This window comes from Pleurodeles waltl, chromosome 3_1 (genome assembly GCF_031143425.1).
Source record: "Pleurodeles waltl isolate 20211129_DDA chromosome 3_1, aPleWal1.hap1.20221129, whole genome shotgun sequence".
NCBI classification, from domain to species: domain Eukaryota; kingdom Metazoa; phylum Chordata; class Amphibia; order Caudata; family Salamandridae; genus Pleurodeles; species Pleurodeles waltl.
Window position 1 is genome coordinate 599,347,300 of NC_090440.1, and position 25,354 is coordinate 599,372,653.

Genomic DNA, 25,354 nt, shown 5'->3' on the forward strand with positions numbered 1-25,354 from the left:
TTAAGAATGTCCATACATTCAGAGGGAAGTTGTAAATATCCAAACTCTGACTTCAGGAGCCATATCACAAGAAGAGTGTTTTGGGGTTGTGGATGTCTGATTTGACCTCGCTTTTGAGTCAAAAGGTCTGGTGTGTTGGGAAGTTTTTGGTGGGGAACTACAGACCGATCCAACAGTGTTGTGTACCAAGGCTGATGTGCCCATGAGGGGGATACAAGGATCATGGTGAGTGATGTTTGTCTCAGTTTGCGAACCAGAAAATAAATGAGTGGGCAAGGCAGAAAAAGAGTAAGCAAATATCCCTGACCAATTCATCCATAGAGCACTGCCCCTGGACTGAGGGTGTGGGTATCTGGATGCGAAGTTTAGACATTTTGAATTTTCTACGGTGGGGAAGAGATCTATTTCTGGTGTTCCCCGAGGTGAAAGTACTTGTGGGTGACATTCCCATTTGTGGACTTGTTGCTGCATTCTGCTTAGGGGATCTGCAAACTGTCTATTCCTGGAAGATATTGTAGGAGGCTGGACTGGCTTGTAGTGAGTACCAAGGGGTACTTGCACCTTGCACCAGGCCCAGGTTTCCCTTATTAGTGTATAGGGTGTCTAGCAGCTTAGGCTGATAGATAATGGTAGCTTAGCAGAGCAGCTCAGGCTGAACTAGGAGACGAGTGAAGCTCCTACAGTACCACTAGTGTCACTTGCACAATATCATAATAAAACACAAAACACAGATATACTAAAAATAAAGGTACTTTATTTTTATGACAATATGCCAAAAGTATCTCAGTGAGTACCCTCAGTACGAGGATAGCAAATATACACAAGATATATGTACACAATACCAAAATATGCAGTACTAGTATTAGAAAACAGTGCAAACAATGTATAGTTACAATAGGATGCAATGGGGACACATAGGGATAGGGGCAACACAAACCATATACTCCAAAAGTGGAATGCGAACCACGAATGGACCCCAAACCTATGTGACCTTGTAGAGGGTCACTGGGACTGTAAGAAAACAGTGAGGGTTAGAAAAATAGCCCACCCCAAGACTCTGAAAAGTGAGTGCAAAGTGCACTAAAGTTCCCCAAAGGACATAGAAGTCGTGATAGGGGAATTCTGCAGGAAAGACACAAACCAGCAATGCAAGAACGATGGATTTCCTGTCGAGGGTACCTGTGGAACAAGGGGACCATGTCCAAAAGTCACAAGCAAGTCGGAGATGGGCAGATGCCCAGGAAATGCCAGCTGTGGGTGCAAAGAAGCTACTACTGGACGGTAGCTGAGGATTCTGCAGGAACGACAAGGGCTAGAGACTTCCCCTTTGGAGGATGGATCCCCCACGCCGTGGAGAGTCGTGCAGAAGTGTTTTCCTGAAGAAAGACCGCCAACAAGCCTTGCTAGCTGCAAGTCGTGCGGTTAGTGTTTTTGGATGCTGCTGTGGCCCAGGAGGGACCAGGATGTCGCCAATTGCGTCAGGGGACAGAGGGGGCGCCCAGCAAAAAAAGGAGCCCTCTCAGAAGCAGGCAGCACCCGCAGAAGTGCCAGAACAGGCACTACGAAGAGGAGTGAAACGGTGCTCACCCGAAGTTGCACAAAGGAGTCCCACGCCGCCGGAGGACAACTTAGAAAGTCGTGCAATTCAGGTTAGAGTGCCGTGGACCCATGCCTGGCTGTGCACAAAGGATTTCCGCCGGAAGTGCACAGAGGCCGGAGTAGCTGCAAAAGACGCGGTTCCCAGCAATGCAGTCTGGCGTGGGGAGGCAAGGACTTACCTCCACCAAACTTGGACTGAATAGTCACTGGACTGTGGGAGTCACTTGGACACAGTTGCTGGATTCAAGGGACCTCGCTCGTCGTGCTGAGAGGAGACCCAGGGGACTGGTGATGCAGTTCTTTGGTGCCTGCGGTAGCAGGGGGAAGATTCCGTCGACCCACGGGAGATTTCTTCGGAGCTTCTAGTGCAGAGAGGAGGCAGACTACCCCCACAGCATGCACCACCAGGAAAACAGTCGAGAAGGCGACAGGATCAGCGTTACAGAGTTGCAGTAGTCGTCTTCGCTACTTTGTTGCAGTTTTGCAGGCTTCCAGCGCGGTCAGCAGTCGATTCCTTGGCAGAAGGTGAAGAGAGAGATGCAGAGGAACTCTGATGAGCTCTTGCATTCGTTATCTAAGGAAATCCCCAAAGCAGAGACCCTAAATAGCCAGAAAAGAGGGTTTGGCTACTTAAGAGAGAAGATAGGCTAGCAACACCTGAAGGAGCCTATCAGAAGGAGTCTCTGACGTCACCTGCTGACCCTGGCCAATCAGAGCAGTCCAGTGTGCCAGCAGCACCTCTGATTCCAAGATGGCAGAGGTCTGGAGCACACTGGAGGAGCTCTGGGCACCTCCCAGGGGAGGTGCAGGTCAGGGGAGGGTCACTCCCCTTTCCTTTGTCCAGTTTCGCGCCAGAGCAGGGCTGAGGGGTCCCTGAACCGGTGTAGACTGGCTTATGCAGAAATGGGCACTATCTGTACCCATGAAAGCATTTCCAGAGGCTGGGGGAGGCTACTCCTCCCCTGCCTTAACACCTTTTTCCAAAGGGAGAGGGTTTAACACCCTCTCTCTGAGGAAGTCCTTTGTTCTGCCATCTTCGGCCAGGCCTGGCTGGACACCAGGAGCGCAGAAACCTGTCTGAGGGGTTGGCAGCAGCAGCAGCTGCAGTGAAACCCCTGAAAAGGCAGTTTGGCAGTACCAGGGTCTGAGCTACAGACCACTGGGATCATGGGATTGTGCCAACTATGCCAGGATGGCATAGAGGGGGCAATTCCATGATCATAGACATGTTACCTGGCCATATTCGGAGTTACCATTGTGAAGCTACACATATGTAGTGACCTATGTGTAGTGCACGCGCGTAATGGTGTTCCCGCACTCACAAAGTCCGGGGAATTTGCCCTGAACAATGTGGGGGTACCTTGGCTAGTGCCAGGGTGCCCACACACTAAGTAACTTTGCACCTAACCTTTACCAGGTAAAGGTTAGACATATAGGTGACTTATAAGTTACTTAAGTGCAGTGTAAAATGGCTGTGAAATAACGTGGATGTTATTTCACTCAGGCTGCAGTGGCAGGCCTGTGTAAGAATTGTCATAGCTCCCTATGGGTGGCAAAAGAAATGCTGCAGCCCATAGGGATCTCCTGGAACCCCAATACCCTGGGTACCTCAGTACCATATACTAGGGAATTATAAGGGTGTTCCAGTATGCCAATGTAAATTGGTAAAATTGGTCACTAGCCTGTTAGTGACAATTTGGAAAGAGATGAGAGAGCATAACCACTGAGGTTCTGGATAGCAGAGCCTCAGTGAGACAGTTAGTCATAGCACAGGTAACACATTCAGGCACACTTATGAGCACTGGGGCCCTGGCTGGCAGGGTCCCAGTGACACATACAACTAAAACAACATATATACAGTGAAAAAATGGGGGTAACATGCCAGGCAAGATGGTACTTTCCTACAGATATTCTGCTAGTACCTAAATGTGATTGTGAATTACCTGCTTCTAAACAGTCTGAGCTAGAAGGGACAATTGAGAGGAGTGTGCCTCCCCATTTTTCTGCAGACCATACATAGTTGTCACGTTGTCTGTATGGACTAGAACCACTATGTGGGAGAGTTGTGGCAGAAATGCTTTGAGCACTAGAAAGACTGCTAGTAACTCCAAGCAGTTGATGTGATAAGTTAGCTGAACAGGATCCCATCTGTCTTGCATTGTATGGTTGTTGAGGTGACATCCCCAACCTATCTGCAATGCATCTGTAATTAGTGATTTGAGGGACTGGTTCTTGAAAGGGTCGCCCCTTTGAAAGGTTGGTGAGATTGCCCCATTGCAGAGAGTGGCAAATCTGGTGGCCCAACACTAGATCCCGAAGATGACCCTGTTACTGAGACCACTGACGGGACAGACACTGCTGTAATGGAGGCATGAGTAGTCTGGCTTGAGGAGTCTGGCATGAGGAACAATGGCAATGCAGGAAGCCATCATCTGTAATAGCGGCATCACTAGTCTCACAGTATAAGTATGGTTCTCCTGTAATTGCGACAGAAGAGTCTGGAAAGCTTGAATCCATGCTGGCTTTGGATATGCCAGCCCTGAGTGAGTATTGAGAATTGCTCAAAGAAAAAACTGTATCTGTGAGGGTTGGAGATGGGATTTAAGAAAGTGGATTGTAATTCCTACAATGTAGAAGGTTTACTGTGCACCGAGTATCCTTCTGACATTTTAGGATGGTATTGGCTTTGATGAACCAATTGTTCAAGTATGGGAAAATGTAAATATGTTGTCTCCGAGGAATGCAGCCACTACCGCTAAGCATTTTGTGAATACCTTGGGAGAGGTTGTCACCCTGAATGGTAGAACCTTGAATTGTTATTTGTGATGCGCTGGATGTATGGGAATGTGGAAATAAGCATCTTTGAGATCAAATGCGGTCATGTAATCGTGTTGTAATAGGGGAATAATATCTTGCAGAGTGACCATAGGAGAATGCTCTGAAACTATGTATAGGTTGAGAGGACCGAGATCCACAATTGGTCTTAATGAGTCACATTCTTTGGTATAAGGAAGTGTAGGGAATATACTCCTAACCCTTGTTGAGACAGAGGAACTGCTTCTGTAGCTCCTTTGAGAAGAAAGGAATGTACCTCTTCTTTTAAGAGAATGAGATGACCGTTTGTGAACATGAGGGTAAATATTTGGTGGAGGGTAAATGAGTTGGCCTGCACTTCTGAGACTATCTCCTAACCCCTTTTTTGATGTTCCTGTGGGAGATACTGGAGCAGTTCCTCCATTTCGCCCCAGTGGGCCCTATCATACCTTGACAGGAATGCCTGAGAATGTGCAATTCCCCAATGATCTGCAGCTTGAGCAGCTACCCTTTTGCCTGCTGCGTTCAATTTTTTTCCTCTCATCAGGAGGAGGAGCATCTCATGTGGACTATTAGTAAGCTTTTGTGCCACACTTACTACAATAGAATCTGGAGGTAGTTTTGATTTTATAAATGTTGGATCTGAGGGTGCAGCTTTGTATTTTTTTATTCTTTTTAAATCAACCCTTGGTGTAATCACTCTTGCCATAACAGGTTCTTTGAAGATCTCTGTGGCATGTCTAAGCATACCTCACAGCCTGGATAGGAACTGACTCTTACAAGTTTTGGTTAAAGTATCAAAGAGGTAATCCTCTTGGATAGGGACAGTATGCAAATGTACATTATGGTATGCTGCTGCTGTTGCAATAACTAGATTGTATGCTGGTGCATCCACGGCGGGAAGGCTTTGCTGAAAGTAAATTAAGGTAATTAGGGAGTATGGGAAATGGATCATATAAATCCCATGTATATACTTCTTGTGGAACACCACCCAAGTCATCTCTGAGGTGATGACCACCCTTATGGAGATAATTGTGGCTGTATGAAAGGTGTAGGAGATTGTCGTGGTGGTGGAATAGGAGGAAGTATAGGAGACTGAGATGTGTAGGAAGGTGGCCTAGTGAGTGGTATGCACGTATGGTGTTATCACCTTATACCAGATCCAGGTATCCCCTCTTAGTGAAGTGTAGGCAGTATCTAGAAAGCCAGGGCTCTCTAGAGGTAGCTGTGGCTGAACAGCCGAGACTTATCTAGAAGGTATGCAAAGCTTATGCAATACCACTATAGTCACACAGCACTATCACACATGAATGAACCACACAGTGTTACAAAAATAAAGGTACTTTATTAGGGTAACACAAAAACTAGATGTAGGAAAGTTTCTTGGCATGGTTACCCCATTTTCTGCCTGTTGTCAGTGTGTTTGACCGTGTCTACTGGGATCCTACTAACCAGAACCTCAGTAGTTTTGGTCTCTCCTTTAACTTTTACCTTTTTCTTCCCACAATTGGCATACTGGACCCCCCCAACGTAAGTCCCTAGTATATGGTACCTAGTTACCCAAGGCATTGGGTAACCAGGGGATCCCTATGGGCTGTAACAGTTATTAGGCCACCCAGAGGGAGCCCACGCAAAGGGTTCTGCAGGCCTGCCACTGCAGTCTGCGTGAAACGGGTGCATGTACCCTATTCACTACAGGCCACGGAACCAGGTCACTATAAGTCAACCCTATGGTAGGCCCTCTCAGCCCAGAAGGCAGGGTGCAGGTACCTGTGTGTGAGGGCACCCCTGCATTAGCAGAGGTGCCCCCACTGCGAGAAAGTAGCTTCTTTCTAGACTTGTTACCCCCACTTTTGGCCTGTTTGTGAGTATATGTCAGGGTGTTTTCACTGGGACCCTGCTAGCCAGGACCCCAGTGCTCATACGTTTGTGGCCTATATGTATTACCTGTGTGGTGCCTAACTCACTGAGGCTCTGCTAACCAGAACCTCAGTGGTTATGCTCTCCCTGCTTTCCAAATTTGTCACTAACAGGCTAGTAACTAAATTTACCAATTCACATTGGCATACTGGTACACCCATATAATTCCCTAGTATATGGTACTGAGGTACTTGGGGTATTGGGGTTCCAGGAGATCCCTATGGGCTGCAGCATTTCTTTTGCCACCCATAGGGAGCTCTGACAATTTTTACACAGGCCTGCCACTGCAGCCTGCGTGAAATAACTTCCACGTTATTTCACAGCCATTTACCACTGCACTTAAGTAACTTATAAGTCACCTATATGTCTAACCTTCACCTGGTGAAGGTTGGGCGCAAAGTTACTTAGTGTGTGGGCACCCTGGCACTAGCCTCTTTGTGAGTGCGGGGACACCATTATACGTGTGCACTGTACATAGGCACTACCTATGTACAGCGTCACAATGGTAACTCCGAACATGGCCATGCAACATGTCTAAGATCATGGAATTGTCACCCCAATGCCATTCTGGCATTGGGGAGACAATTCCATGATCTCCCGGGTCTCTGGCACAGAACTCGGGTACTGCCAAACTGCCTTTCCAGGGTCTCCACTGCAGCTGCTGCCAACCCCTCAGACAGGTTTCTGCCCTCCTGGGGTCCAGCCAGCCCTGGCCCAGGAAGGCACAACAAAGGATTTCCTCTGAGAGAGGGTGTAACACCCTCTCCCTTTGGAAAAAGGTGTGAAAGCTGGGGAGGAGTAGCCTCCCCCAGCCTCTGGAAATGCTTTGATGGGCACAGATGGTGCCCATCTCTGCATAAGCCAGTCTACACCGGTTTAGGCATCCCCCAGCCCTGCTCTGGTGCGAAACTGGACAAAGGAAAGGGGAGTGACCACTCCCCTGACCTGGACCTCCCAGGGGAGGTGCCCAGAGCTCCTCCAGTGTGTCCCAGACCTCTTCCATCTTGGAAACAGAGGTGTCTGTGGCACACTGGACTGCTCTGAGTGGCCAGTGCCAGCAGGTGACGTCAGAGGCTCCTTCTGATAGGCTCTTACGTCTCTTGGTAGCCAATCCTCCTTCCTTGGAAGCCAAGCCTCCTTTTCTGGCTATTTAGGGTCTCTGCTTTGGGGAATTCTTCATATACCGAATGCAAGAGCTCACCAGAGTTCCTCTGCATCTCCCTCTTCACCTTCTGCCAAAGGATCGACCGCTGACTGCTCAGGACGCCTGCAAAACCGCAACAAAGTAGCAAGATGACTACTAGCAACCTGCCGGCTTTCTCAACTGTTTCCAGGTGGTGCATGCTCTGGGGGTAGCCTGCCTCCTCCCTGCACCAGGAGCTCTGAAGAAATCTCCTGTGGGTCGACGGAATCTTCCCCCTGCAACCGCAGGCACCAAAAGACTGCATCACTGGTCCTCTGGGTCCCCTCCCAGCACACAAGCGTAGTCCCTGGAACTCAGCAACTCTGTCCAAGTGACTCCCACAGTCCAGCAACTCTTCAGTCCAAGTTTGGTGGAGGTAAGTCCTTGCCTCCCCACGATAGACTGCATTGCTGGGTACCGTGTGATTTGCAGCTGCTCCAGCTCCTGTGCACTCTTCCAGGATTTCCTTCATGCACAGCCAAGCCTGGGTCCCCGACACTCTATCCTGCAGTGCACAACCTTCTGAGTCGTCCTCCGGCGTCGTGGGACTCCCTTTTGTGACTTCGGGTGGACTCCGGTTCACTTTTCTTCTAAGTGCCTGTTCAGGTATTTCTGCGGGTGCTGCCTGATTCTGTGAGGCTCCCTACGTTGCTGGGTGCCCCCTCTGTTTCCTCATCCAAGTGGCGCCATCCTGGTCCCTCCTGGGCCACAGCAGCATCCAAAAACCCTAACCGCGACCCTTGCAGCTAGCAAGGCTTGTTCGCGGTCTTTCTGCATGGGAACACATCTGCAAGCTTCTTCACGATGTGGGACATCCATCCTCCAAAGGGCAAGTTCCTAGTCCTCTTCTTTCTTGCAGAACTCCAAGCTTCTTCCAACAGGTGGCAGCTTCCTTGCACCCTCAGCTGGCATTTCCTGGGCTCCTGCCCACTCTCGACACTGTCGCGACTATTGGACTTGGTCCCCTTGTCTTACAGGTACCCAGGTCCGGAAATCCACTGATGTTGCATTGCTGGTGTTTGTTCTTCCTGCAGAATCCCCCTATCACGACTTCTATGCTCTCTGTGGGTAGTAGGTGCACTTTAGACCTACCTTTCAGGGTCTTGGGGCGGGCTATTTTTCTAACCCTCACTGTTTTCTTACAGTCCCAGCGACCCTCTACAAGCTCACATAGGTTTGGGGTCTATTCGTGGTTCGCATTCCACTTTTGGAGTATATGGTTTGTGTTGCCCCTATACCTATGTGCTCCTATTGCAATCTACTGTAACTTTACATTGCTTGCATTAATCTTCTTGCTATAACCTGCAAAATTTTAGTTTGTGTACATACATCTTGTGTATATTTGCTATCCTCATACTGAGGGTACTCACTGAGATACTTTTGGCATATTGTCATAAAAATAAAGTACCTTTAATTTTAGTATATCTGTGTATTGTGTTTTCTTATGATATTGTGCATATGACACTAGTGGTATAGTGGGAGCTTTACATGTCTTCTAGTTCAGCCTAAGGTGCTTTGCCATATCTACCTTCTATCAGCCTAAGCTGCTAGAAACGCCTCTTCTACACTAATAAGGGATAACTGGACCTGGCACAAGGTGTAAGTATCTCTGGTACCCATTACAAGCCAGGCCAGCCTCCTACACCCACCAACTCCAGATCCTTTTTCCTGGACTTTGAGAGTGCAGGGACGCCATTTTGTGTGTGTACTGGACATATGACACTACCTATGTCCAGCTACATAATGGTAACTCCTTAGATGACCCCCAGTATTGCTACCACCAGTCTTACAGGGTTTTCCGGATAGCCCAGCTGCTGTCACCCCTCAGACATGTTTCTGCCCACCTGACGCTTGATCTGATTAAGCCCTGGAAGGCAGAGCAAAATATTTCATTGGGAGAGGGAGGTAACACCCTCTCCCTTTGGAAATAGGTGTGACTGGCTTGGGTGGGGTATCCTCCCCAAGCCACTGGTTTGCTTTGTAGGGCACATTTGGTACCCCTGTGCTTAAACCAGTCCACACTGGTTCAGAGACCCCTCCCCCCCCCCCCAATCCCTGCTCTGGTGCGAAACAGGACAATGGAATGGGGAGTGACCACTCCCCTGTCCATCACCACCCTAGGGGTGGTGCTCAGAGCGCCCCCAGAGGATCCCTGCATTCTGCCATCTTGTTTCCAAGGTTGGCAGTGAACTCTGGGAGCATCTGAGTGGCCAGGCAGGTGACATCAGAGCCCCCTCCGATAGATGCTTGCCTGGTTAGGTGACGAATCCTCCTTTCAGGGCTCTTCATGGTCTCTCTTGAGTGGGTCCTCAGATTCAGCTTGCAAGACTCCAGCAGGATTCTTCTGCAACCTTCACTTTGACTTCTGGCCACTGGAACCGCGACTGGACCGACCAGGAACTGACAAACACTGCTATAATGAAGAAGACTATTCTGCAACTTTGTTTCCACGTCTCCTGTTGGCTTTGCAGCATTTCCCCAGCCGTGCATCCTCAGAAGACTGCAACTCTTCAGCCTGCACAAGAAGAAGGAATCTCCCTTGGAGAGGATGAGTCACTCCCCTGCAACCGCAGGCACATATAACAAGAGTTGACCAGCTGCATGGACCTCCCCGCATCTTGAGCTGCGTGGATCCTCCATTAAGGGTCGTGGTCTGGAGTGGTCCTCTCTGCCAGCTGTCCAACTTTGGTGGAGGTAAGCCCTTGCCTTCCCACGCAGGACCGTACCCCCGTGCATCACGTCACTTGCAGCGGACAAGGCTGGTTTGCATCTACTACAAGAGATCTTCAGGCGACATGCAGGGCTAACCCCCCATCGCTTCTTCCTGCAAAGCACAGCCTCCTGTGTGGTTCTCTGGCTGCGTGGGAAATTCTTTTGTAGTGCTGCATGGGCTTCTTCTGTGACTTCTGTGTTCCCGTCCTGTGGGACTCCTGTAGGTGCTGCCTCTGCTCCTGTGAACTCTGCAACGCTGAGGTTCCCCTGTGACTCCCCCTCCTGGGCCTTGCTGGTCCCTGGCAGCACCACTTTCCCCACTAACTGCAAGTTTGTCTTAGCCAAGTCTTGTTGGTGGAATTCCTGCACAGACACCAGTCTGCAACCTTCACTCCAGCGTGGGACATCATCAGCATCCATCAGGAACTCTTCTCCAGCTCCAGGACTGCAATGCTGACCTGTTCTTCATCACTGTTGACCAACTCCTGCAAGTACAGCTGGGTGGGTAGTAGCTCCTACTCCTCCTGAACTCCACTGTGACTCTTGGACTTAGTTCCCTCTCTCCACAGGTCTTCTTTCTTCAGGAATCCACCGCTGGTTTTCTTGCAGTCTTGTCTGGGTGTCTTTTTCTCCTTTTGGGTGGTTTGGGGAAAATCCAGTGATTTACTCCTGCTTTTCCTGGTCACTGGGGGGGTGTTGTGCTACTTACCTCAGTGGTTTTCTGGTACCCCCAAGCTCCTCTCTACACATTCTACTTGCCTAGGTTGGGATCCTGTGTTTGCATTCCATTTTTTAGTATATGGTTTGTGCTACCCCTTGGGTCACTATTGGTTATTACTATTTGCACTGTTTCCGAACCTTTTCTAGACCTATTTCTGATTACTAGTGAAAGGAAATGCATCCTTGGCATGGTTACCCCCTGACCTTTTGCCTTTGCTGATGCTAAGTTATGATTTGGACCCTCCTAACCAGGCCCCAGCACCAGTGTTCTTTTCAAAAACTATACCTTTGTCTCCACAATTGGCACAACACTGGCACTCAGGTAAGTCCCTTGTAACTGGTACCCCGGTACCAAGGGCCCTGATGCCACGGAAGGTCTAAGGGCTGCAGCATTTCTTATGCCACCCTGGGGACCCCTCACTCAGCACAGACAACACTGCTTGCCAGCTTGTGTGTGCTGGTGGGGACAAAATGACTAAGTCGACATGGCACTCCCCTCAGAATGCCATGCCAACCTCATATTGCCTGTGGCACAGGTAAGTCAACACTCTAGCAGGCCTTTCAGCCCTAAGGCAGGGTGCACTATAACACAGGGGAGGGCATATGTGCATGAGCACTATGCCCCTACGGTGTCTAAGCAAAACCTTAGACATTGTAAGTGCAGGGTAGCCATAATAGTATATGGTCTGGGAGTTTGTCAAACACAAACTCTACAGTTCCATAATGGCTACACTGAAAACTGGAAAGCACTGATGCCAGTGTGCAATTTATTTTAACATACACCCAGAAGGCATCTTAGAGATGCCCCCTGAATACCTACCTGACTTCTAGTGTAGGCTGACCAGTTTCTGCCAGCCTGCCACACACCAGACATGGTGCTGGTCACATGGGGAGAGAGCCTTTGTCACTCTGTGGCCAGGAACAAAGCCTACACTGGGTGGAGGTGCTCCTCACCTCCCCCCTGCAGGAACTGTAACACCTGGTGGTGAGCCTCAAAGGCTCACCCCTTTTGTTACAGCACCCCAGGACATCTCAGCTAGTGAAGATGCCCGCCCCTCTGGCCACTGCCCCAGCTTTTGGCAGCAAGGTTGGAGGAGATAATGAGGAAAACAAGGAGGAGTCACCCACCAGTCAGGACAGCCCCTAAGGTGTCCTGAGCTGAGGTGACCCCTGACTTGAGAAATCCTCCATCTTGAGTTTGGAGGATTCCCCCAATAGGATAAGGGATGTGCCCCCCTCCCCACAGGGAGGAGGCACAAAGAGGGTGTAGCCACCCTCAAGCACAGTAGCCATTGGCTACTGCCCTCCCAGACCTAAACACACCCCTAAATTCAGTATTTAGGTGCTCCCCAGATCCCAGGAAATCAGATTCCTGCAACCTGAAGAAAGAAGGACTGCTGACTTACAAGCCTGCAGAGAAGGAGGATGACGAAAACTGCTTTGGCCCCAGCCCTACCGGCCTGTCTCCAACTTCGAAAACCTGCTCCAGCGACGCATCAGACAGGGACCAGTGACCTCTGAAGCCTCAGATGACTACCCTGGACTACAGGACCAAGAATCTCCCGTGAATAGCGGCCCTGTTCAAAACCAACTACTTCTTTGCAACAAAGAAGCAACTTCTAAAGACTTCCGCCGGAAGCGTAAGCATCTACACTCTGCACCCGACGCTCCTGGCTCGCCCTGAGGTAAACCAACACCTCAGGGAGGACTCCCCGGTGACTGCGAGCCCGTGAGTAACCAGAGACGACCCCCCTGAACCCCCACAGCGATGCCTGCAGAGAGAATCCAGAGGCTCCCCCTGACCGCGACTGCCTGTAACAAGGGACCCGATGCCTAGAACCAACACTACACCCGCAGCCCCCAGGACCTGAAGGAACCTAACTTTAGTGCAGGAGTGACCCCCAGGCGACACTGTGCCTTGCCCAGGTGGTGGCTGTCCCAAGAAGCCCCCCTGTGCCTGCATGCACCACTAGAGTGACCCCCGGGTCCCTCCATTGAAACCTATACAAAACCAGACACCTGCTTTGCACCTGGCCGACCCTGTGCCGCTGAGGGTGTTTTGTGTGCCTACTTGTGTACCCCCCAGTGCTCTACAAAACCCCCCTGGTCTGCCTCCCGAGGACGCAGGTACTTACCTGCTGGCAGGCTGGAACCAGAGCACCCCTGTTCTCCATAGGGGCCTATGTGTTTTGGGCACCTCTTTGACCTCTGCACCTGACCGGCCCGGAGCTGCTGGTGTAGTAGCTTTGGGGTTGCCTTGAACCCCCAACGGTGGGCTGCCTACGCCACAGGACTGAGACTTGTAAGTGTTATACTTAACTCCTAATCTCACCTTTACTTACCTCCCCCAGGAACTGTTGATTTTTGCACTGTGTCCACTGTGTCGCTTATTGCCATTTTTACGAAGACTGTAGATGATATTGTTTTCATTCAAAGTTCCTAAAGTTTTTAAGTGAAGTACCTTACATTTAAAGCGTTTGATGTAAATCTTGAACCTGTGGTTCTTAAAATAAACTAAGAAAAGATATTTTCCAATATAAAAACCTATTGGCCTGGAGTAAGTCTGAGTGTGTCCCTCATTTATTGCCTGTGTGTACAACAAATGCTTAACACTACCCTCTGATAAGCCTACTGCTCGACCACACTACCACAAAATAGAGCATTAGAATTATCTACTTTTGCCACTGTCTTACATTTAAGGGGAACCCTTGAACTCTGTGCACACTATTTCTTACCTTGTGGTATTGTGTTCCAAAAATAAAGTACCTTTATTTTTGTAACACTGGGTATTTTCTTTTATGTGTGTAAGTGCTGTGTGACTACAGTGGTTTTGCATGTCTCCTAGATGAGCATTGGCTGCTCATCCACAGCTACCTCTAGAGAGCCTGGCTTCTAGACACTGCCTACAATACAGTATTAGGGGATACCTGGACCCGGTATAAGGTGTAAGTACCATAGGTACCCACGACACACCAGGCCAGCTTCTGACATTGGTGGTGCAGCGGTGGGATAACCACTTGCAATCTCCTTACCACTCTGTCAGTTGGTACTTTCCACAGGAAAGACCACTTACTAGCTAGGGATCTATACATATACCTAGTGTCAGGACAGTCTAGTGAGGTGGTCTAGGCATAGCCCTTGCTCCAAATGTCTCTAAGAGAGACTACAAGTGGGGGGGGGGGGCTAGGCAGACCCTACACCACTCTAACATGTTTTCAGTACCTACCACATCTCAGACCATGGGTTCTCCCTATGAGTACCTTACAGGAACTGAGGGAAGTGGGTAAGAGTAGAAAACTGAAGACAGGGAGGAACCCCCAAAAATAATCTGCTCCTAGGACTTATCCTCCAGGATGACCAGGAACATGCTGGTTGCCAGGAGGAGAGTGAGGAGGAGGTAGAGACTACACATACAGACTCCAGAGAGGTTCTGGACACTGAGGAAGGTCAGGAGGGTCCCTCAGAAGATCACAGGGTCCCTATTAAACCCCCTAGAGCTGCTGGGACCACCACAGGTAGTACCAAGAGTGGCCATGTCAGTACTTCCACCCTTTGTACCCAGAGGGCTAGTTCAGAGGGTTAGTCAGACTAGGGACAGATCCTTGTCTTGCCACTCTCATGTCACCTCAGTGTCTGACGGGACAGGCTTCTCAACTCCAGCAGAAGATTCTCTTGCCAGGGACCTCAGGAAACCAAGGATGGAGGACGCCAAGCTGAGGCTTTAATGGCTAGCCCTAGGTAGTGAGGCCTTTGCATTAGAGAGAGAGGAGAGGACTGGGGTTAGCACCCAATGGTGGCAGCAGCTTTAGTTTCAAGGAACCTAGGGTCAGGGAAGACTCTTAATTTTAGAAACCATAGCAAAGTTGTCCCCCCCCCCCTACAAGGTGGAGAATGACATTCACAAGTGGTTTTCTGCTCTGGAAATGGCCTGCAAAGCTGAGGGGGTCCGCCAGAGACAATGGGCTGCTATCCTTTGGCTCTCCTTCTCTGACAAGGGTAGTGATAGGCTTTTTGCTGTCAGAGGAAGATGCTGACAATTACACAGTTTTAAAGTCTGCTCTTTTGGATTGGTTTGGTCTTACCACTGAACAGTACAGAATTAAGTTCAGGGAGACCAGGAAAGAGACCTCTCAAGATTGGGTTGATTTTGTGGACTGCTCTGTGAAGGCCTTGGAAGGCTGGTTACATGGTAGCAAAGTCAGTGACTATAAGGGCTTATGCAACCTTACTCTGAGAGACCATATATTGAATAACTGTGTCTCTAATTTGTTGTACCAGTAATTGGCAGACTCAGATAGGACTTCTCCCCATGAATTGGGGAAGAAGGCAGACAAAGGGGTTAGAATAAGGGTGAGTAGAAAAGCTCACACAGGGGGACAAAGAAAAATGAAGCAGTTAAGTCTTGAAACAAGAGGGGAGACAAAAACAAACCAAAAGGGTCTTCATCAGGCCCACAAAATTCCTCTGACGGTGGGTCCAAAACCTCTTCAACGTCCCATAAAAAACTCTTGGTGCTATGTCTGTAGGAACAAGGGCCTTAGGCCAGGAGACAGCTCCTGCCTTAAGAAAAGCACAAAACCACCCACCACTACAACCTCCACCTCTACCACTAGTAACAGTAGTAGTTTTTTTTGGGGGGGCGGGGGAGAAGAGGGGGGTGGCAGGCAGCAATATCCATTCCAATGGTGTAGCTGGGCTGACTTGTAAGTGTGGTGTGGTCTAGCTTAGTTAGGGAGACTACTGCGGGTATTTTAGTCTCAAAATGGGGGCAATGATTTTGCCACCCTTGCTGCCTGTCCCCTTAACATGGTTAAGTACAGGCATCTGCCCAAGATAAATGGTGTTCAAGCAGTGCCCCTCACAGGTGCCAATGTCACTATGTTGACTGAAAAACTGGTGTCCCCTCAGCAACACCTACTTGGTCATTAGTACCAAGTGACTGACACCCACAACACCACTGTGTGCCACCCCATGGCAGTTGCTGATTTCAGCTGGGGGGAGGAGGGGCTTACTGGCCCAAAGAAGGTTGTAGTGTCCACAGACCTACCTGTATTGTCTCTTGTGGAATGACTTGGAGACTTCAGCTTGGGCTGAAGCGGAGTTGGAGGCCCATGCAGCAATGCTGGGCATCTCAGGGCACATTTGTGCTTTGACCAGGGCAGGGCCAAAAAGCAGAAAGAGGTAGGAACCTTGGAGCCTGAACAATGGTCTAAGAGGCTCCTAAAGCCACAGGTAGAAAGGGCAAAATGTTGCACCCTACACTAACCTCCAGTGAGAAATCCCAATTGAGGAGGAGGAGTAAGAATCCACTTCCTTGGTAGAACCTACACCTGAAGAGTTGAAAGCGGACATCTGAACTTGAAGGTGCAGGGGGGTCTGCCAGGGAGGAGCTCAGAAGTGCACAGCAAACCTGTACCACACTGGAAGGGTTAAGACAGCAAGCTGTCCTTCAGGAAGCAGGGGACACCAGTGACACCCACAAGGTGTATCGGGAAGACAACCTCTTATACTCAGAATCAAAGGAACCCAAGCCTGGTGCCACCAGCAGGTTAGTAGTACCTCTGCAGTATAGAGACCGTTTGTTGACCCTTGCACATCACATACCCCTGGCAGGTCACCTGGGGTAAAGCAAGACTTGGGACAGACTTGTCCCACACTTTCACTGGCCCCATATATCTGAAGACACAAAAGAGTTTTGTCACTCCTGTGTAACCTGTTAAACCAGTGGCAAGACGGTTGGCACCCTAAAGGCCCCACCTAATTCCACTAACAGTGGTTGGGGTGGATATTGTTGGCCCCCTAGACCCACCCACTGCCTCTGGAAACAGATTTATACTGGTGGTGCTGGTCCATGCTACCAGGTATCAAGAGGCTATACTTCTAAGGACCAGTGGCAAAGGCCCTCCTGGGAATCTTCTTCAGGGTGGGCTTCCCAAAAGAGGTGGTATCAGACAGAGTTACAAACTTTATGTCTGCATACCTTATGTGGAAGTAATGTGGTGTAACTTACAAGTTCACCACCCCTTACCACCCCCAAACCAATGGTTTGTTTGAGAGATTCAATACAACTCTCAAGAGCTGTAGGAAAGTACCATCTTGCCTGGCATTTTACCCCCATATTTCATTGCATATATGTTGTTTCAGTCTATGTAAGTATGTGCCCTGTATGTGCTCCCTGTGTGATGATTAACTGTCTCACTGAGGCTCTGCTAACCAGAACCTCAGTGGTTATGCTCTCTCTGCTTCCCAAATTTGTCACTAACAGGCTAGTGACTAAATTTACCAATTCACATTGGCATACTGGCACACCCATATAATTCCCTTGTATATGGTACTGAGGTATTGGGGTTCCAGGAGATCCCTATGGGCTGCAGCATTTCTTTTGCCACCCATAGGGAGCTCTGACAATTCTTACACAGGCCTCCCAGTGCAGCCTGCGTGAAATAACGTCCACGTTATTTCACAGCCAATAACCACTGCACTTAAGTAACTTATAAGTCACCTATATGTCTAACCTTCACCTGGTGAAGGTTGGGTGCAAAGTTAGTGTGTGGGCACCCTGGCACAAGCCAAGGTGCCCCCACATCGTTCAGGGCAAATTCCCCGGACTTTGTGAGTGCAGGGACACCATTACACATGTGCACTATACATAGGTCACTACCTATGTATAGCGTCACAATGGTAACTCCGAACATGGCCATTTAACATGTCTAAGATCATGGAATTGTCCCCCCAATACCATTCTGGTATTGGGGGGACAATTCCATGATCCCCCGGGTCTCTAGCACAAAACCCAGGTACTGCCAAACTGCATTTCCGGAGTCTCCACTGCAGCTGCTGACAACCCCTCAGACAGGTTTCTGCCCTCCTGGGGTCCAGGCAGCCCTGGCCCAGGAAGGCACAACAAAGGATTTCCTCTGAGAGAGGGTGTTACACCCTCTCCCTTTGGAAATAGGTGTGAAGGGCTGGGGAGGAGTAGCCTCCCCCAGCCTGTGGAAAGGCTTTGATGGGCACAGATGGTGCCCATCTCTGCATAAGCCAGTCTACACAGGTTCAGGGATCCCCCCAGCCCTGCTCTGGCGTGAAACTGGACAAAGGAAAGGGGAGTGACCACTCCCCTGACCAGCACCTCCCAGGGGAGGTACCCAGAGCTCCTCCAGTGTGTCCCAGACCTCTGCCATCTTGGAAACAGAGGTGTTCAGGGACTTCTCTGAGTGGCCAGTGCCAGCAGGTGACGCCAGAGGCTCCTTCTGATAGGCTCTTACCTCTTTTGGTAGCCCATACTCCTTTTCTGGCTATTTAGGGTCTCTGCTTTGGGGAATTCTTTAGATGACGAATGCAAGAGCTCACCAGAGTTCCTCTGCATCTCCCTCTTCACCTTCTACCAAAGGATCGGACCGCTGACTGCTCCAGGACACCTGTAAAACCGCAACAAAGTAGCAAGATGACTACCAGCAACATTGTAGCACCTAATCCTGCCGGCTTTCTCGACGGTTTCCAGGTGGTGCATGCTCTGGGGGTAGCCTGCCTTCACCCTGCACCAGACGCTCCGAGGAAATCTCCAGTGGGTCGACAGAATCTTCCCCCCTGCTAACACAGGCACCAAAAGAATGCAACACTGGTTTCCTGGGTCCCCTCTCATCCTGCTGAGCATGGTCCCTGGAACACAGCAACTCTGTCCAAGTGACTCCCACAGTCCAGTGACTCTTCAGCCCAAGTTTGGTGGAGGTAAGTCCTTGCCTCCCCACGATAGACTGCAAAGCTGTGTACTGCGTGATTTGCAGCTGCTCCGGCTCCTGGGCACTCTTCCAGGATTTCCTTCGTGCACAGCCAAGCCTGGCTCCCCAGCACTCTGTCCTGCAGTGCACAACCTTCTCAGTTGTCCTCCGGCGTTGTGGGACTCCCTTTTGTGACTTCACGTGGACTCCGGTTCACTTTTCTTCTAAGTGCCTGTTGGGGTACTTCTGCGGGTGCTGCCTGCTTCTGTGAGACCGCCCTGAGTTGCTGGGCGCCCCCCCTGTCTCATCATCCAAGTTTCGACATCCTGGTCCCTCCTGGGTCACAGCAGCATCCAAAAACCCTAACCGCGACCCTTGTAGCTAGCAAGGCTTGTTTGCGGTCTTTCTGCGTGGGAACACCTCTGCAAACTTCTTCACGACGTGGGACATCCATCCTCCAAAGGGGAAGTTCCTAGTCCTCTTCGTTCTTGCAGAACACCAAGCTTCTTCCACCCGTATTGTCCAAACTGATGTTTCTGAGGTAAGGGTTGGGGCAGTTCTTTCTCAGCTCAGCACTAAGGGCCAGGATCAACCAGTTGCTTTTATAAGCAGAAGGTTGACCCCTAGAGAGAAGCGTTGGTCATCTAAAAAAAGGGAGTTTTTTTGCTGCGGTCTGGGAAGCTGAATCCCTGCCTGTTTGGCTCTCACTTCATTGTTCAAACAGACCACAAGCCCCATCTATGGACCGCAGTAGTTTTGCTCTCTCCTCTGAATTGTACCTTTTGCAACCCACAACTGGCATACTGGTCCCCCCACGCAGGTACCTAGTATATGGTACCAAAAGTACTGGGAATCCATGGGTTCCCTATGGGCTGTGGCATTCCTTTTGCCACCCATAGGAAGCCCATGCAAAGGCTTCTATAGGCCTGCTATTGCAGTTTGCGTGAAAAGGGTGCATGCACCCTTTTCACTACAGGTCACTGCACCAGGTCACTATAAGTCACCCCTGTGGTAGGCCATCCAAGCCCAGAGGGCAGGGTGCAGGTACCTGTGTGTGAGGGCACCCATGCACAGGCAGAGGTGCCCCCACAAACAAGATCCATTTTTCTGGACTTTGAGTGCAGGAACGCCATTTTACATGTGTACTGGTCCTAGGTCAATACCTACACCCAGCTACATAATGGTAACTCCGAATCTGGGCATGTTTGGTATCAAATATGTTGGAATCATACCCAATAATGTTGCAAGTAGTGCAAGTATGATTCCATGCACTCTGGGGGCTCCTTAGAGCACTCCCAGTATTGCTACACCACTCTTACACCAGCTGCTGCCACCCCTCAGACAGGTTTCTGCACTCCTGCTGCTTGATCTGATCAAGCCCAGCAAGGCAGAACAAAGGATTTCCTTTGGGAGAGGGAGTAAACACCCTCTCCCTTTGGAAATAGGTGTGACTGGCTTGGCCTTGGGAGGGGTAGCCTCCCCAAGCCACTAGTTTGCTTTGCAGGGGACATTTGTTGCTTTCTGTGCAAACACCAGTCCACACCGGTTTAGGCCCCTGTAAGGAAATGCCTCCTTGGCATGGTTACCCACTGACTTTTTGCCTTTTGCCGATGCCAGTTATGATTGAAAGTGTGCTGGGACCCTGCTAACCAGGCCCCAGCACCAGTGTTCTTTCCCTAAACTGTACCTTTGCTTCCACAATTGGCACAGCTCTGGCACTCAGATAAGTCCCTTGTAAATGGTACCCCTGGTACCAAGGGCCCTGATGCCAGGGAAGGTCTCTCTAAGGGCTGCAGCATGCCTTATGCCACCCTTTGGACCCCTCACTCAGCACTTGCACACTGCGCCACAGCTTGTGTGTGATGGTGGGGAGAAAATGACTAAGCCGACATGGCAATCCCCTCAGAGTGCCATGCCAACCTCCCACTGCCTGTGGCATAGGTAAGTCACCCCTCTAGCGGGCCTTACAGCCCTAAGGCAGGGTGCACTATACCACAGGTGAGGAGATATGTGCATGAGCACTATGTCCCTACAGTGTCTAAGCAAAACCTTTAGACATTGTAAGTGCAGGGTAGCCTTAAGAGTATATGGTATGGGAGTTAATTACGAACTCCACAGTTCCATAATGAGTACACTGAAATCTGGGAAGTTTGGTATCAAACTTCTCGGCACAATAAATGCACACTGATGCCAGTGTGGAATTTATTGTAAAATGCACCCAGAGGGCATCTTAGAGAAGCCCCCTGAAAAACAATCCGACTTCTAGTGTTAGGCTGACCAGTTTCTGCCAGCCTGCCACACACCAGACGGGTTTCTGGCCACATGGGGAGAGTGCCTTTGTCACTCGGTGGCCAGGAACAAAGCCTGTACTGGGTGGAGGTGCTTCTCACCTCCCCCTGCAGGAACTGTAACACCTGGCGGTGAGCCTCAAAGGCTCACCCCTATTGTTACAGTGCCACAGGGCATCCCAGCTAGTGGTGATGCCCGCCCCTCCGGCCACTGCCCCCACTTTTGGCGGCAAGGCTGGAGGAGATAATGAGAAAAACATGGAGTAACCTACCAGCCTGGACAGCCCCTAAGTTGCCCTGAGCTGAGGTGACCCCTGCCTTTAGAAATCGTCCATCTTAGTTTTGGAGGATTCCCCAATAGGATTAGGTATGTGCCCCCCTCCCCTCAGGGAGGGGGCACAAAGAGGATGTAGCCACCCTCCAGGACAGAGCCATTGGCTACTGCCCCCAGACCTAAACACACCCCTAGTTTTAGTATTTAGGGGCACCCCAGAACCCAGGAAATCAGATTCCTGCAACCTGAACTCAGAAGGACTGCTGACCTGAAAGCCCTGCAGAGACTATGGAGACGACAACTGCTTTGGCCCCAGCCCCACCAGCCTGTCTCCTGACTCGAAAACCAGCAACAGCGATTCATTCAACAGGGACCAGCGACCTCTGAAGCCTCAGAGGACTGCCCTGAACCAAAGCACCAAGAAACTCCTGTGAGCAGCGGCTCTGCTCAACAAACAGCAACAATACTGCAACTTCTTGCAAATTTTGAAGGACTTCACTCTTCCTGCTGGAAGCGTGAGACTTCATCCTCTGCACCCGACGCCCCGGCTCGAGATCCAGAGAACCAACACCACAGGGAGGACTCCTATGCAACTGTTACCCTGTGAGTAGCCTGAGACGACCCCCTCTGGACCCCCCACAGCAACGCATGCAGAGAGAATCCAAAGGCTCCCCCTGACCACGACTGCCTGTAACAAGGGACCCAACGCCTGGATCAAGCACTGCACTTGCAGCTCCCAGGACCAGAAGGAACCGAACCTCAGTGCAGGAGTGACCCCCAGGTGACTCTCTGCTCAGCCCAGTCGGTGGCTTGCCCGAGAAAGCCCTCCCCCCCCCCCCCCCACACCCCTAGTGCCCTGCCTGCACTGCAAGAGTGACCCCCCGGGTTCCTCCATTGTTTCCTATACAAAACCCGACTCCTGCTTGGAACACTGCACCCGGCCGCCCCTGTGCCACTGAGAGTGTGTTTTGTGTGCCTACTTGTGTCCTCCCAGTGCTCTACAAAACCCCCCTGGTCTGCCCTCCAAAGACACGGGTACTTAGCTGCTGACAGACTGGAACTGGAGCACCCATGTTCTCCATAGGCGCCAATGTGTTTTGAACACATCTTTTACCTCTGCACCTGATCGGCACTAAGCTGCTGGTGTGGTAACTTTGGGGTTGCCTTGAACCCCCAACGGTGGGCTGCCTATGGCCAGGAAATGAGTCTTGTAAGTGTCTTACTTACCTCCCAATCTAACCAATACTTACCTCCCAGGAACTGTTGTCTACTTTTAAAATAGCTTATTTCCATTTTAACAAAAACTGTATATGTTATTGCTCTAATTCAAAGTTCCTAACTTACCTGTGTGGAGTACCTTGCATTTTATGTATGTACTTTAAATCTTGAACTTGTGTTTTTTTCTATATAAAAACTATTGGCCTGGAGTTAAGTCTTTGAGTGTGTGTGTGCCTCGTTAATTGCCTGTGTGTGTACAACAAATGCTTAACACTACCCTCTGATAAGCCTACTGCTCGACCACACTACCACAAAATAGAGCATTAGAATTATCTAATTTTGCCATTATCTTACCTCTAAGGGGAACCCTTGGACTCTGTGCACACTATCTCTCACTTTGAGATAGTATATGCAGAGCCAACTTTCTACAGCCCTCACTTCCCCAAGTCCCTGCTTTCGTGCTAAACGGGACAATGGAAAGGGGAGTGACCCCTCTTCTGTCCATCATCACCCCAGGAGTGGTGCTAAGAGCTCCTCCAGAGGGTCCCTGGGCTCTGCCATCTTGAGTCCAAGGTTGGCAGGGAATTCTGGGAGCATCTGAGTGGCCAGGCCAGGCAGGAGACGTCAGAGCACCCTCCTATCTGGTTAGGTAACCAATCCCCTTTTCAGGGCTATTTAGGGTGCCTCTCTCTTGGGTGGGTCCTCTGGTTGGTCTGGCAAGACTCCAGCAGGATTCTTTTGCACCCTCCACTTCGATTTCTGGCCACTGGAACCGCGACAGGACCCACCAGGAACCGACAAACGCTGCTACAACCAAGACGACTATTCTGCAGCTTTGTTTCCATGTCTCCTGCCAGCTTCGCAACATTTCCCCGGATGTGCATCCTCAGAAGACTGCAACTCTACAGCCTGCACAAAAAGAAGTAATCTCACTTGGAATGAAGGAGTCACTCCCCTGCAATCGCAGGCACCTACAAGTGACGACCGGCTGCGTGGATTTCCCAACATCTTGAGCTGTGTGGTTCCTGCATCACGGGTGGTCCGAAGTAGCCCTCTTGGTCCTCTCTGCCAGGAGTCCAACTTTGGTGGCGGTAAGTCCTTGCCTTCCCACGCAGAACAGTACCCCTGTGCACTGCGTCTCTTGCAGCTGCCAAGGCTTGTTTGCATCTCTCCAAGGGATCTTCAGGTAACGTGCAGCTCCAGCCCCTAGCACTCCTTACTGCAAAGCACAGCCTCCTGCGTGGTTCGCCGGCGGTATGGGATCCTCCTTTGTAGTGCTATGTGGACTTATTCTGTGACTTCTGTGTCACCATCCTGTGGGACTCCTGTGGGCACTGCCTCTGCTGCTGTGGACTTTCTGCGATGCAGAGTGTCCCCTGTGACACCATTTCCTGTGTTGAGCCCTCCAGGGCCTTCCTGGTCCCTTGCAGCACCGCTTTTCCACTAACCGCGAGTTTGCCTTTGCCAAAGCTTGTTGGTGGAATTCCTGCACAGACACCCGTCTGCAATCTTCACTCCAGCGTTGGACATCATATGCATCTATCAGGAACTCTTCTCTGGATCCAAAGCTGCAGTGCTGATCTGTTCATCACTGTCCACCAACTCCTGCAAGTACAGTTGGGTGGGTAGTAGCTCCTACTCCTCCTGGACTCCACTGTGACTCTTGGACTTCGTTCCCTTTCTCCACAGGTCTTCTTTCTTCAGGAATCCACAGCTTGTTTTCTTGCACTCGTCTGGGTGTCTTCCTTTTCTTCTTTTCCTCCTTTTGGCTGGTTTGGGGAAAATCAAGTGATTAACTCCTGCTTGCTGGAGGGTACTGTGTTACTTACCTTTGTGGTTTACTAGTACTCCCGCTCCCCTCTACACATTTTACTTACTTAGGTGAGTTTAAATACACTGAAAGCTCATTAAATTTTTTTCAGTATATGATTTGTGCTCCCCCTAGGGTCACTATTGGTTATTGCTATTTGCACTGTTTTCTAACCTTTTCTCTGCCTAATACTGATTACTAGTGTGTATATTTAATGTATTACTTACCTCCTACTGGAGGATTGTCCTTCTAGTTTTGCATGGTATTGTTCCAAAAATAAAGTACCTTTATTTTTGTACAACTGGGTGTTTTCTTTCATGTGTGTACGTGCTGTGTGACTACAGTAGTACTGCATGAGCTTTGTATGTCTCCTAGATAAGCCTTGGCTGCTCATCCACAGCTACCTCTAAAGAGCCTGGCATCTAGACACTGTCTACACTTCACTAAGAGGGGATACTAGGACCTGGTATAAGGTGTAAATACCTTGGGTACCCACCACACACCAGGCCAGCCTCCTACAATGGCAGAAGAAAGTTTGTAGATTGAGGATCATCTGGGAATTGTCCAACCAGACATAAGGAAAATAGGTAATTTTAGGGAAAGTTTGATATTTGTGGGACGTAGTGGATAAGATAACAGTGGTGTCGGTGCAAGTAGGCCCACTCAGGAATCACCTGGTTGTCTAGTTTACAGAAATGTCTGAATTTAGTAGGTTTGCCATGTCCCTCTTCAGTCTGTTTAAAAATCAGAATTTCAGCAGGGTGTTAATCCAGATAGGAATGCACTCATAACATGGATGATATCCCATTTGTCAGAAGTGCTTTGATATCACCCAAAGGTAACAGTGTCTTACATAGCTCCTGCTACATATATAAATACTCATTATCTGTGAACTTCACAGGCCACTGCTACTATTGGTAGCGTATGATCCCAGAAGCAAGCACTGGCTGTGGATTTGCAAACAAAACACCTTTAACACTTTCATGTTATCTACAGATCAAGCATCACAATTCAAAGCATACTGATTACATCATACACTAACACACAGGACAACACGCATAGAAGTACTCAATATATTTGAGAAATATCTATTTAGCT

At 49.9% G+C, this 25,354-nt stretch overlaps 1 protein-coding gene across 6 annotated transcripts in view; it reads right to left on the reverse strand.

Annotated features, from left to right (window-relative positions):
• The window catches only part of PPP6R3 (protein phosphatase 6 regulatory subunit 3), a 1,278,047-nt gene that overhangs the window by 213,457 nt on the left and 1,039,236 nt on the right, over positions 1-25,354 (reverse strand). The gene's annotated exons all lie outside the window — the stretch shown is intronic.